This window comes from Rhinolophus sinicus, linkage group LG03 (assembly GCF_036562045.2).
Source record: "Rhinolophus sinicus isolate RSC01 linkage group LG03, ASM3656204v1, whole genome shotgun sequence".
In the NCBI taxonomy this organism is placed as follows: Eukaryota; Metazoa; Chordata; class Mammalia; order Chiroptera; family Rhinolophidae; genus Rhinolophus; species Rhinolophus sinicus.
Genome location: NC_133753.1, coordinates 98,845,537 through 98,860,480, shown reverse-complemented (window position 1 = coordinate 98,860,480; position 14,944 = coordinate 98,845,537). Strand labels below are relative to the sequence as shown.

The window sequence follows — 14,944 nt, the reverse complement described above, 5'->3', positions numbered from 1 at the left end:
AGGCCCAGTGGCCCCAGTAACGCCCCTCCAGCACCAGCCCCTGACCTCTTGCTGTCCTCTCTGTGGGGGTGCCCTCCCTCCCTGACCAGTTTCCAGTGTCCTTCAAGAAGCCTATTCGGACTCCCCCACTTGTCCCTCCAGGCTGAAGCGGGAGCCCCCCGGTATCCTGGCCCTGAGTCACCCCTGTCCTGCCCTGAGCGCCCAAGTTGCAAGTGCTGACTGGTGTGACTCCGCAGGGACAGGGGTGGGTCTTGTCCTTCTCTGCACCCAGAGCCCAGTGCAGGCCCCGCACAGAGGAGGCACGGAAAACGAAAACTTGGGGCAAGAATGAGTGGATTATCACAGCACTGGCCCCAGCCAGCTGCACAGTGGGGCCTTCATAAGGCAAAGAGCGAAGCAGAAAGAGCAGGGCCTGGGGATTGAAACACCTCGCTTCCTGTCCTAGGTCAACACAACAGGTAACATCAGCCACGTCACCTGAGAAATGATGGAAGCAAGCGTTCCTAACCCAGATCCCCAGGGAGAGGGACTTAGGAGGTCTGTGAGCACTGATGGAAATATATGCACGAGGTGGGGGTGCCTATTTCAGGTGTAGCTGTGGCTATCATCAGATTCCCCAACAAGCCCCCAGACCAAAGAGATTCAGAACCACGGAGCGAGACAGAGCAAGGCAGCCCCCCAGGAAAGAAGGCTCAGGGACCCCATGTCCACCTGTACATCAGGGGTGACTGGGGGCAGGGGCCAGTACAGGTTCTGTGGCCCCTGTGGAGTCACAAGGAGTAGACGCTGGTCCTGAGCAGGGAAGAGAGCTGTCCTGGATGGCGGCCACCGTGCTGAGTCCCTCATCTGGGGGTAAGGGCACAGGCTGCACGGGGCAGATGTCAGGGTGACCCTGAACCTCACTCGGACTCTCAGGGCCTCAGTTTCCCCATATTACAGCCCAGGGCTAAACAAAGTAGTCTCTGTGGGTCCATTCTGAGTGTGTGAAAGGAAGTGCTGGGCAACGCAGGGGTGAGGCTCCAGGGTGCAGGGCTGAGTGCACAGTCCTACGTTTGGGCCGTCCTCCCACCTGGTGGTGGCCTGAGGCCATCTTCCGTCCTGGGATAGAGGACAGGCTACCCAGGCTGCTCTACACTGTTCACTGGGCCTGCGTGGGTGCCCCCGTCACCACCTCCCATAGGACAGTGACCCTGGACAGCACAGGAATGAGAGGTTTCATTATGAGCCTGGGCTGGGGCCAAGGGAGCCCACAGGCTGGACAGAGGCCCTGAGCAAGGCTGGTAGCCAGGCCACGTGCACGAGCTCAGTGGGTCCCCCCAGTCTCGACCCTTCCATGGGCCTCTCCCAGCCTAGCCTGGGGAAGCCGAGGCACAGAGCCCTCTGCCCTGGGTCACACAGGGGCTGGTGGCAGCTCTGGGCTGGGACCCCAGGCTTCCTGACCCTGGCTGCACTTACTCTGGGAACTCTCCCCCCTCAGGTGACTGCACGCCTCAGCACTCCCTACCCCTGCCAGGAAGGGGCGGCTGGCACTGGGGCTCCAACAGACAGATTCAAACGCAGGCGTGCAGTGTCCCCCTGGATGCAGCCACGCTGAGCCTCAGCTTCCTCCTCTAAACCAGAGGCACACCCACCTCCGCGAGTGTGAGGGTTCTAAGAGCACAGGTATACAGTCTGCTTAGAGCAAAGCGAGGCCCTTTCCAGCCACCATCTCTGGTCCTCAGTTTCCCCATCTCTAAGCGAGAAGGTTGCCCTAAGTGATTCCCCAGGTCTCCAGAGTCTCTGATGCTTTATGGGAAGTCTGCCCAGTGCCCAGCCCATGCCCACCTGCCCTCAGTGAGCTCCATGTGGCTGGCAAATACCTAGGAACCGTGGCCGTGGAGCAAAGGTGACAGCAGAGCTGTGAGTGGAGTCGCCTGGCCGGACTCCAAACGTGTGGCCTGTGCCTCCTCGTTGCTGCAGCCCTCACCTCTCCCTACTGCCTGCCCCACTCAGGACCTGCCGCCCCCTTTAGGCACCAGGTTTGCACCCCGGCTTCAGGGGCCATGAAAGGCTTGAAAATGGAAAATCCAGTGTGAGCCGGATAGTGATAAAGGAAGGCTTCCTGGGGGAGACAGGACAAAGAGGGTCAAATTCACACAGGAGCCTGAAAGCTCAAATGAGGAATCCAGATCCTGAAGCCACTGGCAGCTTCATATGTGCCCCTTCCCCTGGCAGAGATGCCTGACCCCACCCAGGGTTGACCTTAGAGCTGTGACCCCAGTAAGGGGTTTGAGGGGGAGGGAGGCCTGGGCTCAAGGCCCCGTCCACCCCTCCTCCAAAGCCATGACTGTGCCCCCACCCAGAGAAACCCGTCCTGGTCAGTGCACCACAGAGGCCTGGCTTCAAAGCTCTTCAGGGCTGGTGAGTGCCGTCTGGCCAGGGAGGGCTCCCCGACAGACTAAGAGCATGCCGGCCTGGACTCATTCATATTCTGGTCTGGCTGCTGGCTTCAAAATGGCTGAGAGACGGGAGGGCAGAGGCGGCCCTCCGAGAATGCCTGGCGATGATTCCTCTCCGATTCCAATTTATTTTCTATCATTAATGCTTTTGAAAAGCCCCACACGCTCTGCAAACATGGAAAGAGCACAGGGTTCGGGAGGGGAGGGGAAGCGAGGACTGGGGGCAGAAGGAGGCACAGCAGAGGTGGTACAGACAGCTGGCTAGAGGCCCTGAGACCTGGGTTCAAATCCTACCCAGTCTCCACCTGTCTGCAGAGCCCTGGGGCATGCCTGGCCTATGCTTGTCACTGGGAAATGACGCCCTGCTCTGCCCACCTCAGGGGACCATATCTACGATCTACTAAGGGTCAGAGGTAAGTGGGCTTTATACACTGTAAAGAGCTGTCCATCTTGAGGGGACCCCCAGCCCAGGGTGCAGGGAAGGCCTGCAGCCACAGCACAAGCAGAGCAGATAAGCACCGGGATTTGGGTCATCCCCTCACTCCTGTCCTGTCAGTCTCAAACTCACACTGCCACCCTCCCTCCCCCCACAGGCTCACCTGGGACCAGCCTCCCAGCCAGCATCCTTCCTCCCTGACTGGAGCACCCCCACATGCACTCTGCTCAGAAGCCTTCCAGAGCTCCCTGTTATCCTAGGGAAAGAGTCCCAACTCCACACCTCCATGCAAAGCTCTCCCAGGCAACTCAAGCCGTCTGGGTGGCCTACTGAGCTATTTCCTATCTGGAATTCCCTCCTCCTTAGCCCCCCCCCCCCCCCCCCCGTTCATCTGTCAAACTCCTACCCCCTCTTCTCAATGCAGCTCACGTTCTCCTCTGCGCAGTTCTTCCCGACTCCCCCATCCCGCCCTACTCTGTGCTCCTAAGTACCCAGGACACAGCTGTGTTACAACTGGGTAACAAGTCCTGACATTTGTGCAGTGGCTCCCCTCCCATCAGTGAGCTCTCGTGGCCGGGATGTGTCTGACTCGTCCTGTGCATTCCCAGTGCTTGGCAAGTGCCCGGCTCACAGTAGAGCCGTGGAGCCAGTCACCTTATTTTCAACAAGTGCCCACTCTGTGTTGGGCGCTGGGGCTGGGACGCGAGGCCAGAGCCAGGTGCCATCCTCAGGTTGCTTCCAGTAGATGAACTCGGGGAATGTCTGTTGGATGAATGAATGGACGCACAACCATATGGGGAAACTGAGGCCCAGAGAGGCAAAATGCCGTTCAAGGGTGCCCTGTCTCCCTGCCCACATGTCTTTCTACACCATTTGCCTTCCAGAACCTTAGAAGAAATGAGGAAGAACTCAAAACAAAAGGGTAGAGTCAAAAAAAAAAAAGAGAGAGAATAAATTTGGTGGATTTTCCCCTTTCTCCATAATGTAAAGGAAACTGCTTTTGCCAACTATTGCAGCTTAAAAGCAATTAGAGGTTTTGTGGGGGGACTCTGGGCACGAGCAAAAGCGACAGAGTGAGTGCCCAGCACAGAAGTTTTCCAGCATTTGTTTGTATCAAGTAACAGGGAAAAAAGTGTTAAAAGCAGCAATTTCCAGCAGCAGAGATGGTAGAGATGAAATACTTACAGCCTCCAAGGGAGAACCCTGGGAGGGGCCAGAGACCCCCGTGCTCCACTCCCCCCTCACGTTCTGGAGGCAGGAAAAGGGAGGGCGGAGAATGGGAGACCAGGAAAGGTGAGCTGACCCCTCAGCCTGCAGGCATGGGGGTTTGGGGCCAGCAGGGGAGAAGTCCCCTGCTCTCTCACTCCTTCCCCACCATCCATGACCCACAGTCACCAGAGGGCCACCTGTGCCAACCACAGACCTGGCCCTGCTCAAAATCTGGACAGCACCCAGCCTGCAGGCTGGCAATCGAGGCCTGCGAGCCAGAGGCCCTCTCCATCTTACCTGCAGGAGGCCCGCACGGAGGCTGCCCGGACTGACTGTGCTCTGAGGAGCCTCGCCTGATGAGGAGCTGGAAGGAGTGTGCATCACGCCCCGGGCAGGGGGTACGGCGAGCTCGAGGAGAAACCCGGAGCACATGACAGAGCCCGGACACCAGCTCTAGGCCAGAGGCTGAGCCCAACCAGTCTCTCCAGCTACACCACCTCTTCCTTACCTGGACCTTCCACCTGACCCTCGGCCTCCTCTCTCCAAATACAGAGCTGCCCCTTCCTGAAACCCAACTTGCTTCTTCCTTCCTGCAGCAGACTCCCCTCTGTCTGGGGCACAGAAGCAGTTACTCCTAAATTCAAATGCCAGCTCCTCCATTCACTAGCTGTGTGATCTTGCAAGTCCCTCCATCTCGCTGAGCCTCCATTTCCTCATCTGTGAAATGGGAATAGTACTAGTACATATGTCATGGGGTTGTTTAGGGTTAAATGAAGTAATGCTGTAAAGCACGTGGCACTGTGACTAACACTTAGTAGGTGCTCAATAAACTTACCTCTGCCCTCCTTCTTGCTCAGGCCTCAAGTGTGACTCTCAGGATGGGCCACACACACGCACACAGGCTCCCATGCCACCTTGTAGTCAACTGATAAACGCACAGAGGACACACAGTGGCTGAGAGCTGAGGGTGTGGGAGGCTCTGAAGGACTTTGCACATTCACAGAAGCCTAAGCCCTCAGCATGGCTCTCACGTCGCATGGCTCAGGAATGATTTCTCCAAGAACAACCATGCCCCGACGCTCAGAACCTGCCAGGCCGGGAGGAGCTGGCGACTGGAGGCTTAGCCTGTGGCAGCAGCCCAGCCCTCAGCCAGCCTCCCAGCCCCTTGGGATGAAGGCAAACCCCAAGGCCCAGGGAACAGCAGTCAGTGTTCCGAGAGCAGAAACCAGGTCTCAAAGCCGAGAGCAGAAACCAGGTCTCAAAGTCAAAGGGGGCAGTTCTGACCTCAAATCCCTCTCCCAGCACAGACCAGCGGGGTGACCTTTCTGAGCCTGCTCCCTCATCTGCACACGAACGCAGGTAACAAGGCTTCTCCCAGTGCCCTGCCCACATTCCAGCACGTGTGCACTGTGCTTCTGTCGCACCTGGCCCTGGACCTCAGGCACAGCCCCCCCTAACCCCCTGCAGCACTGGAGAGCAGAGGAAAGGCCTGGGGGCGGGGGTGGCAACAAGCACCCACCTTCTTTCCTGTGACCCTTCCCACTTCCCCCTGGGCAGGGGGCTAACAGCCCCCACCTGCCTGGTCCTCCCTGCCTCACTTGAGAGCAGAAGAGGTCCATTTCCTCCCTACCCCGGTTTACCAGGAGGGGTGGTGACATGCCCCAGGTCACACAACCCCCTTGGCGCCCTCATCTGAGGCTGGCTGTGTTCCTCTCTTTCCCCAACTGAGGAGAATACCAGGTTTGATGTAGGGTCTCCACAGGGGCAGACGGGACCAAAAAGCTCTTCGATGTCTGTCTCTTGCTTTCCCTCTGGTTGCCTTTCTCACAGAGGCCTCTCCCGCCCTCTGCCCCCCATCCTGTCCTAGAGAAACAAGCTCAACTGTAAGCCTGGCACTAATCAGAACTCTGCTCTGTTGTGGGGACAGAGATGAGAGCAAAGACCAGTCCCAGCTCCATGACCTGTGACCCCTGCAGAGTCAATAAATGTCCCCAAATCACTAAGGGCAGAATAAGGAGTCCAAACAGGTGTGGGTGCCAGGGGCAGGATCACCCTGACCCCAAAGAGACAAGGAAGGTGCAGGGGACCTTCGCCTGCCCTAGGCTGGCAGTGGACACCGCCCTGTGAAGCCTCCCCAGGGAGAGGATGGCCAGGGCAGAAGAGCAAAGGACAGCTCCCCAGTAAGGCTGGCGGCAGCCATGAGCCTCCCGCTTTCTGCACGTGCCCAGGAGCTCAGCCTCCGTGCCTCACTTCCCATCAGGGAGACTACAGTCTTCGGCCCAGTCCTGATCTCAGGCTCAGCCCCAAGCCCCCAACACCTCCAACTGCCTCAGACCCCTGGCTGTGCAGACAGGGGTGCTAAGCCCTCCCACCAGACCAGCCCTCCCCCGCCTTCTGTGCTGCCCCCGGAGGTGGATGGTGGGGGACAGCCCTGATTCTCCTACCGGAAGAGGCTCCCACACCCAGCATGGTCAGAGCCTGATAACATTCTCCTAAATTAAACAATAAACAAGAAGTTGTTTCAGATTTTCCTGACGCTGCAGTTCCCGATTAATTCCCCTCAGCAAACAAAAGGAAGAGACGATTAACCTAAAAGACAGTCGCTTCCTGATTCCAGGTGGAACCTCCATGACCTGAGCCAGAGAAACCCTCCCAGAGGGGGACTCCGCTCAGCCACCTGCCCGGCTGCAGAGCACTTCCGCTCTCCCTCCTCCAGCTCTGCCAGTCCTGGGCGGAAACCTGTAGCCTGCCTCCGACCGTTTCCCCGAAAATAAGACCGGGTCTTATATTAATTTTTGCTCCAAAAGACGCAGTAGGGCTTATGTTTAGGGGATGGATATCATCCTGAAAAATCATGCTAGGTAGGGCTTATTTTCCCGTTAGGTCATATTTTCGGGGAAACACGGTACTCCCACCTCTCCTCCCCTCGGCCTCTTTGTTACGTGACCTTGGACAAGACAGGCCGCCTCTCAGGGCCCACTCTCCTAATCTCAAGGATAAAATGAAAATAAATATGTGACCACTTGAGGTTAGATAGAAATTTTCTCCTATTGTTTACAGATGGATGCTGAAATATTTAGGGGTAAAAATGCCATGGTGTGTATAATCTACTTTAAAATAGCTCAGCAAAAAAAGATATGGCAAAATGTCAACAATTGTTAAATCTAGGCGAGGGGTCGATGGAGTTTCTTGTACTATTCTCTCTACCTTTCTGTATGTTCGAAAATGTTCCCAACAAAAAATTGTTCTAAAAAACTCAGCATTGGTCACATAAGCCCAGAGCACCAGTGTGCCCCACCCTCCTTGTGCGTCTGAAAGGCAGCGGGTCTCCTAAGTAGGTTAAACACCCCACCCCACCCCCGCCATCTCCTTTATGTGGTTTCCCTAGAAATTGCTTTTTCACAGATTCCACTGAGTCCGAGCTCCCCTTTCAGAAGCCTTAGCGCATTCAGACGCCAGACACAGAGCTTTCGTGAAACACCTGGTGTCTTCTGACCCACGCCCCCGGCAGCCCAGCATCCAGCTCCCTGTCCTTCTGCACAGCAGCTCTGGGCCGGTGGCTGCAATGCTGGCTTCCCCCTCATGTGGCGACCACCCTCTCTGAGCCTCCCAATGCCCCCACTGGCTAAGCAGAAATGACGACAAACCAGTGACTGCCTGGCCATCTCATTCAAAGGCACAGTGTTATCCCACAAAGAGACTGAAACACATGGGAAAGCGGAGACCCAGGACCAGGAGAGGCTAGAAGCAGAACACGAAAGGTGGGAACAGAGTAAAGTGGGAGTGAGCCAAAGTGGGAGCCACCCCAACCCCCTACTCCCCATCCCTCAATCCCTCCCCTGGCAGCACGTGTCGGAGAGGTGGACTACACCTCCTTTTCTCTGGCTCCTATTTATCGAGCTTCCTGGTTGGGAATAGATGGCCACGCCTGCAATGGCCCAGCCAGGTCTAGCTGACCGCCATGGACACTGGCCAGGCCCGCCTCTGCCAGTCGACAATGGAAGAGCTACCAGTACCAGATAATCAGTTGCTAATTGCTGAACGCCATGCAATTCATCAGGGAGACAGATGAATGGCCAGAGACTGGGCGCTCCCACCCTGGCCTGGCCGAGGCTCCGGGGGCGGGGCCAGTCTGTGGTGAGCACCTCAGCACAAAAGCCGCCCATAACTCCGAAGCTTCTCAGACAGATGTCCTGGGCCTAGCCCACAGCCCCGGCCCAAGGAGGAAGAGGAAGTGTCAGTGACCGCAGGGGCCCTGAGGGACATGCCACATGCCCCGACTCAGCCCAGCCGGCCCCAGTTCCTGGGTGAGCCAGGTACCCAGGATGGATCAGGCCAGGCCCTGCCACCAAGGCATCCCCAGGCCATGGAGAGACACACACCACCACAGGTCACAAGCCTCAAATACAGTGAGCCTCACACATAGCAGATGCACAGCAAATGTTTGATAAATGTAAAGCAGATACGCTGCTCTCAGAGTTCTCAGGAAGGAGCAGCTACTTCCAGCTAGGGAGACAGGGTGGGGGCGGGGGGATTTAAATATGGCATTTGGGCTAAGTGTTGGCAAGTGGATGAGATCTACATGGCTGAGATGGAAGAAGGAATCAGGCGGAGGGGACGGCACAGCCAAACCCTGGAGGATAAAGGGGAGAGTGCATGGTGTTTGGCTGGAGCCTGGGGGCACAGAGGAGTATGGAGGGGGCCAGCTGGGGCAGAGGGCCCCAGGGTCAGACTGTCAAAGCCCCGAGGGGTCCGGACGCCAGCCTGCAGGCAGGAGAGAGCCGTGCAGGGTGCTGCCCAGGAGCATGACAGCCAGCGGTGTTTGGTGCACAGTTAAAACCCACGGAGTCCACAGTTAATGTCAGGCTGCACAGCCCAAGAGGGTGGGGGTTGCTCTTCTTCCTCTCTGTCCGCCCAGCAGCCAGCACAGCCGGCCCAGAGGAACTACCCAACAAGTGAATCGCTGCGATTATAGGCTCATCAGATGGAGGACCGCGGGCTCTGGACACCCAGCTGTGGAATGTCATGTTTGTATAAAAACATATATTTATAGTAGAGCCTCAAGAACAGCCTTGTGAGGCAGGCAGGGAGATCATTATCTCCAACGTACAAAGAGGGATGCTAAGGCTCAAAGAGGGACAGACAGTGGCCTGGCCAAAGTCACCCAGCTAGTCAGGGGTGGAGCCCAGTGGTCTCCCACCCTGACCAGAAGGCTAAGCCCTGCTCGCCTTGGCATGGCCCAGGGCTGCCCACTTCTCCCTACTCCCTGACACCCCTCCCACCCCTACCCAGGGCTGGGCAGCCATAGAAATGCAGCAAAGGCTGTTCACTGAGTCTCCCATACCACCCTGGCTAGGATTGGCTGCTTGTCACCATGACAGCCTATCTTTGCACCTATGACAGAGACAGGGCTGGGCAGGGAATCTCTGGAGTTCCCAAGCTTGGTCTGGACAGGCCTCCACCCCGGGAGTTTGGGGAGCATACCCATGGAGCAAGAATCCTGGGCCCGGAGTTCAAAGGTAGGGCTGAGCCCAGGTCCCCGTGCAACTCTGGAGACTCAGTTCCCAGTTTTATAACTCAGTGGTTCTCCGCCTGCTCTACAGAACTGCTGTAAGGATTAACGGAGGAAAGGACTGTAAAAATTTATGGACGATTATAAAGCAAATTTTGTCCTGGAAAATAACAGTAAGGCTCCTCCATACTTCAGCATGGACACTGAAGCTCCAGCAGGACTCACCTCCCTCTCCTAGCAGAGAGCAACGTGAGCTGACGCTTACTAAGATTCTTCAGTGTAGCAGGCTAGTGAGTGCTTTCCAGGTACCCTTTCAAAGCATGCTAATCACAGCCCTACGGGGTAGGTAGCATTCTCCCAGATACAGATGAGGAAACTGAGGCTCAGAAAACTGAAGTGACTTGCCAGAGCTCACCAAGCTCAGAGGTGGCTGAGCCAGGATTCAAACCCACTTCCAGATGGCATCCAAGCCCAGGTCCTTTTGATCACAACAGGCTAATTCAAGGTCCCCTTTCCATACCCCCAAATCTGAAAGCCACAGAATCAGTGCTCGGGTGACGCTGCATGTCACATACACATACTCCACTGAGGACAAGACCCTGGCATCAGATGCAATGTGCCACTCCATGGCCTGTGGACCAGCAGGCCATCAGAGCTGAGTGGAGAGTGGGAGGATGGCTGGCACAGCTGGTCTTGAGCTAATTGGATCAGGCCTGGGCATGGAGCTGCCTGTCCAGCTGCCTTGGCAGATGGGTGCTGGAACTGGGCCTCCTGCCAAGGCCCAACCTCCACATCCAAAGCAACCCAGACACCAAGGTTCCACTTTGGCCTCCTCTCGCCCTGACCCTGGTGGCTGGCAGTGCCAGCATAGATCCAGAAGGCCAGGGTGGCAACCACTATCCCTCTTTCAGCAGCTGGCACCTCCCCTGATGTGGCCATATGGCCCCATATGCTCCCTGACAGCTGGGCTGCCGAGGCAACTGTCTGAGGATGTCCTTTGCAGAGGCCCAGCCACTGCCCCAGCGGGCCTCAGGCGAAGCCAGGAAAGCCCTGCCCCCTACTTGTTTTCAGACCTTGTGAGAGTCCCCACATCTCTCTGCGCTTCAAACTCTTCCCTGTCCAATAGGGTACTGACTAACCCTCTACCTCTTCCCTTTGTATCCCACTTCCGAGGTCCCGAACTTCCACCCAAACTCACTCCAGGTCTCCAGGCAAACAAATAAGCTTATCCATTATCCATAGAAACTGAGGCCCGAGGGACCACAGCCTCAAGTGCAACATTGGGAGGCCCATACTAAAGGCTACCTGCCACCTCTGTACACCCAGGTAGTGGGCATGGTGAATGAAGCCCAAGGCCCTGCCCAACTCACAGCCTCCATCGCCCCACCTGGCTCCCCACCTGGACCCAATTGCTCCACCTTCCATTGGAGGGGGAGCCACACACAGCCCCTTGGCCATCCTGGTGAAGGCAGGCGAGGCTCCTAGCCCAGCTACCGCCCTCATCCAACCTGGATTCCCAGAGCAGCCTCAGGACTGCCTCCCTCCCTCGGGCTCTCCTGGTCACCCCTCCCACGACCACCAGAGGGAGCAGTTTAAATTGCAAATCTGATCGCACCCCTCCAGAACTTCAACCCTGCAGGCCCTGAATACAGAATCAGCCCACACTCCTCAGGCGGGCACTCAAGGCCTCCTCTGTCTTCTGCCAACCTGCTCTGTGCCTGCGGTGGCCCTAAGTGAACTACTCCATTGCAAACACGTTCCACCCATGGCTGCTGCTTCCCACCTCCGTCGCCTTTGCTAATGCTGTGCAATCTGCTGGAAAGCCCCCGTTCATTCACATTCTTCATTCATTCATTTATGCAGCACATTTACTGAGCATCTACCTAGTGCAAGAACATCTGTGCAGGTCCCAATGCACCTGCCCTCCAGTCCGTCTGAACCAGTCTTTTGCCCACCCCTCCCCCTACCCGGTAGCTGCCCAGCCCACTCTGCCTCATATGGGGTGTGAGTGGGTGGCTGTGGCCCCTTTCAGGGAGGAACCCAGGCTTGTCAGCAGTATCCCCAGTAGTCAGCCTAGGCCTCAAACTAGGAGATACCCCCAAACGTGGAGTGAGCCCAAAGTAGGGGCTCCAGGCAACAAGGAGCAAAGCGAGGTGTGGTTCTTGGGAGCAGACGTCTGGGCCCCGGAAGTCCACAGAAGAGAATCTGATTGGCCAGGGTGGCCTGGCTTCATTTCCCCCAAAAGGAGACCTGAGTGGTCAGGGGTACTTTCCTCCCTCAAGTCACCCTAAAGCCCACCCCATTCAACAGCTTCTTATCATTGAATTTGTTAGAATGTAATATTTTCATAATTTAAAACACAAACATGGCAGGGTCAGGGCCTGGCTGGAGAGGGAAATTAAGGGGGTCACCCTAGACACTACCCTTACCAGTCAGGTTTGAGGGGCGAGGGGCTGTCAATCTAAAAAGGTAGCCAGTGGGGGCTGGGAGCATCTAGCTGGGATTTTCACCCCTGACAGCACAGACCAGGGGCCAAAGAGGTACCCTGCTCTCTCCCTCCCCATGGCTTGAGGCCCTAAACAGAGGGCTCATCCTGCTGGAGTTGGACTGGAGGACCCCCCAGGGGTTCAAGCAGGCCTTGATGGCAGGGGTGGGGCCACTTTCCTACCACCTGTCACCTGGGTGTCAAACACAGCATCAACACTCAGGAGGCAAAAGTCCAGAGCTCGGGAAGTCACAGGGGACAAAAGGGGTGAGGGGTGGGAGAGAGGGAACAGCTAAGAAAGATTGAGTCAGCAAGAGGCTGCCTGAGACGAAGCCAGCAGAGGCTGAAGGAGCCACCACCAGGCCCAGCAGGCCCCGCCATCCCACGGCTCCAGGAGTTGTGGTCACTCCTGGGCAAGAGCTCGTCCCTCCACAACCCCAGAGGAGGCCTCCAAGGGCCTGAGTGGGCGGCCATCAGGACTGGAGGGGTCACAGAGGCCTGCCTGGGGCTGATAGTTACTCTAGCCTCCTGTGCCTCACGTGGGCCACCTGGGAAGGAAGTGGTCTCAATAGCCACCAGGCCCCCTCCCCTCAATGCACATTTAGAACTCTGTGTGGAACCCATTCCCCTAAGGGTGAGCTCTTTGGCTCTAGGATGGAGATCTCAGGAGAGTGGGAAGGGTTCCAAGGCCCAAACAGGAGGACAACGCCAGAGCCTAGCCTAGAGTGCCAGGCTGGGGGTGGGGAAATGCCCCTGATCCCCAGAATGACACAGACATCCCAGTGCTGAGGATTTACAAACCATCACGCAGAGCCCTGGCAGACACTGGCCCCAAATCCAGGAAGCGAGATTAATGAGGCCACGATCAAGAGATACCAGAAGTCAAGTCAGGGAGAATCAGTCTGGGAGTGGCTGTGCCCACCTCCCTGCCCATCGGGGGCGGGGGGTTGGTGTTGGTCGCAAGCAGCAGGATAGCGGCCCGGGGGGGACCCTCCAGCTGCAGGCACCCAGAGCCATGGTGCCAGGTCAATAAAGAGGGCTGGGTGCCCTCCCTGCCCCCTCCCCACCTTGCCAAAGACCAGGGTTAAAGGATACCTTCACAGGGAGGGGCCACCCTGAGACTGAAGTTCTCCTAACTCCATCTCTGCCTCAAAACCCTCCCCTGTGAAATGGAGAGGAAGCTATGGGCCCTGCGTTCTGACATGGTGGCTGAGGGACTCCAGGGGGGACATGGAAGTGGAAGTAAGCTTTAAGCCTGAAAGCTGATCAAACAACATATTATCATACTCTAGAGACCTCGGTAGATACTGAATGGTCCAACATCACATCCCTCCACCGACACCTAGAACAAGATTTCTGATCCCACAGGCTGATAGGCTGAGTGCCAGGACAGAGGGCATATGGACAAGGGCTGCTGAGGAAACCAGCTGCTCCAACCTAGAAGCCCAAGCTTGATGGAAGGATTCCAGAGCAATCAGAGAAGGCTTGCTTCCTAGAGAAGGAAGAACCTGCCCTGGAAGCAGGAAGGATTTGGTTAAGGGGAGGGGCCTGCAGGAGGCCTGACCTCTGATCCTTCCTTGAGTCTCTTACTCCTGGGGACACAGGGTTCTGTCCCTCTCAGGGGCAGGATCCTGGACCACATCTCCCCATCCCATCTTGTACTGCAGGAACGGAGCCGGCATTTGGGGGAAGGGGGGGGGGTCCTAGGAAGTCCCCTGAGGCAGCCAGCACAGGAAAGGAATATGACAGAAGACTACAGAATGGGGGTTGGGGACATAGCACAGACACAACCTCATCACAGAGTGAGGCACGAAGAAGCATGGCTCCAAGTGAAGCAGGGATGGCGGGGCACCAGGCCTGGGGAGCCTAGGGGTGTCCCTTCCAATCCCCAGCCTCTGGGAAGCTCTGCACATTTTGGGCAATTCCCTTCTTCTAGCCGCCTGTCCCACGGAGCAGAAGGCGCGAGGACACACACATACACACTAGTCACGTCTCCCCACTCCCCCACCTCAAGCCTCGTGTCCTCAGCCTGGCTGCAAAGACGACCTCGAGGCCCCCGGACCTGGAAGCTCTCGCCGCGGGGTCCCGCCCGACCCTGGCAGGGCTTCACAGGACTCCGGCGCCCGGAGAGACTCCAGCGCAGCGCCGTAGGGCTGGACAGATGTCCCCGAGAGCCGGTCGTTGTCCGGACGGGGAGGTAGAGACGCATCCCTCGGTCCACCCGTCGGCACAGCCCGCGCCCCGCCCCATTCCTCCCTCGCGCTCTTTCCTCAGCAAAGAAAGGTCCAAGTGCCACCATTAACGCGCCTCCATCCGCTCATCGCGCACACAAAGTTGCTCCAAGTCGCGGGGTTCCGGCGGCTGGCGAGGGTTAGGCGGGGCCGCGCAGCGGGTGGGAGCGCGGTCACGGACTGGGGAGCCGGGCGCGCCCCCTCCCGCTCCGCGCGTGCACGCACCACGGACGCGCACCCAACATCCAACCCCCACCCCTGCCCCGAGACTCCCACCCAATCAGAGGACGCGCACGCGGCGCCGGCGGGCAGACACCCTAGCTCCCGGCCTGCGTCCTTCGATCCCTGCCTCGCCGCAGCGTCCGGGCCTGGCCACACTCACCGTTCCGGGCGCGCAGTCCGCGCGCAGCTCTGTTCCGGGGCCGCATCCCCAGCTCGCCTCCGCTCCGCTTCCTGCTCCGGCTCCGGTTCCCGTTCCACAGGGCTCGGCTCCGAGATGGTGGCAGCAGCAGCGAGGAGGGAGGGCGTGTGTGCGCGCGCGCGCGCTTGTGCGCGGGAGAGCCCCCGCGTTCCCCTGCGCGCCCGCTCCTGCCTCCTGCCCTCCACGCAGCGATGCCAGCAGAATCTCTAACG

General features: G+C 57.8%; 1 protein-coding gene across 5 annotated transcripts in view; it reads right to left on the bottom strand.

Moving 5' to 3' along the window:
• LINGO1 (leucine rich repeat and Ig domain containing 1) overlaps positions 1 to 14,833 on the bottom strand; it is a 192,874-nt gene extending 178,041 nt beyond the window's left edge. Inside the window, exon 1 of one of the 5 annotated variants that reach the window (XM_074328306.1) lies at positions 14,694 to 14,833. The gene's annotated coding sequence lies outside the window, so the exon portion shown is untranslated. Of the gene's footprint in view, positions 1 to 14,088; positions 14,489 to 14,693 lie in introns of those variants that run through there. The other 4 variants (XM_074328307.1, XM_074328310.1, XM_074328309.1 and 1 more) reach the window with 4 other exon arrangements.
• Between the last annotated feature and the right edge of the window lie 111 nt (positions 14,834 to 14,944).